Consider the following 1,225-nt stretch of genomic DNA (forward strand, 5'->3'; position numbering starts at 1 on the left):
AGACTTTAATAAGAGTTCATTTTAATTCATTTTGTTTGGTGTTGCCTTTGTAATATTTAATGTGTAATGACCAAATTATTTTCGTTGTTTATTGGGGACTTTTATTTTGAAACAAAATCCGCTTTTAACAACGCACGGCACTAAAGAGAAAAGGGAATGGGAGAGTGAACGCTTCATGACGGCTTAAAACTCGTTCACGAAAGCGATGTAACAAGTTTATTTAGCAACCCCCCGAAAAGGCATAAGGTTTGTGTTTTTTATACGCTGTTGATTTAATACAAATGTTTTTGTCAGCATCGCTGAATATGTCAGGTAATGTTGATATACGTTTTGTATCACTTTGTTCAGCTCTTACGGTGATTTCTGAAGACGAAAGGGAACAGAAATAAAAGTCTGGAAACATCAGTAAAAGTTTCGGCCATCATTCGGACGGGGTCCGCTACAGTCCACCACATCCACTCTCCTTTAAATGGAGAGAGAAAAGGTTTATCGGTCTGACACGGAGTGTCAGTAACGTACAACGACCACGTTAAACATTCCATTTCCAGCTGAAGGCGACAAAAACACCCATTGACACGAATAAAGAAACTCCGTTCGATCTAATCACGTGGTCACGTGATGACGTGTCAAACAAACTAAGACTTCTAAAAGTTGTTAGACACAAACAAAATTAAATAAAATCTTTGAAGCGTGTTCATAAATCGTAAAACTACTCCACGCTCAACGCGAACACTCCAAACTGTGTCTCTTTGTTCATGTAAACGAGAGTTTTTATCGACTTTAGCTGAAATGGAGTTTTCAACGTGGTCGCTAAGCGATACTGATACCCTGTTCTCCGAACTACTAAGCGGATAAGATCAAATAAGGTCCACCACATCCACTCTCCTTTAAATGGAGAGAGAAAAGGTTTATCGGTCTGACACGGAGTGTCAGTAACGTACAACGACCACGTCAAACAGTCCATTTTCAGCTGAAGGCGACAAAAACACCCATTGACACGAATAAAGAAACTCCGTTCGGACTAATCACGTGGTCACGTGATGATGTGTCAAACAAACTAAGACTTCTAAAAGTTGTTAGACACGAACAAAATTAAATAAAATCTTTGAAGCGTGTTCATAAATCGTAAAACTACTCCACGCTCAACGCGAACACTCCAAACTGTGTCTCTTTGTTCATGTAAACGAGAGTTTTTATCGACTTTAGCTGAAATGGAGTTTTCAAC

At 39.0% G+C, this 1,225-nt stretch overlaps 1 long non-coding RNA gene across 1 annotated transcript; it reads left to right on the forward strand.

Moving 5' to 3' along the window:
- The first annotated feature begins 203 nt into the window (after positions 1 to 203).
- Positions 204 to 405, forward strand: LOC122334915. The gene is made up of 2 exons (XR_006248841.1): positions 204 to 246; positions 349 to 405. It is a non-coding gene; the product is annotated as an uncharacterized LOC122334915 (long non-coding RNA).
- The last annotated feature ends 820 nt before the right edge of the window (positions 406 to 1,225 follow it).

Source organism: Puntigrus tetrazona, unplaced genomic scaffold, assembly GCF_018831695.1.
Source record: "Puntigrus tetrazona isolate hp1 unplaced genomic scaffold, ASM1883169v1 S000000683, whole genome shotgun sequence".
Lineage (NCBI taxonomy): Eukaryota > Metazoa > Chordata > Actinopteri > Cypriniformes > Cyprinidae > Puntigrus > Puntigrus tetrazona.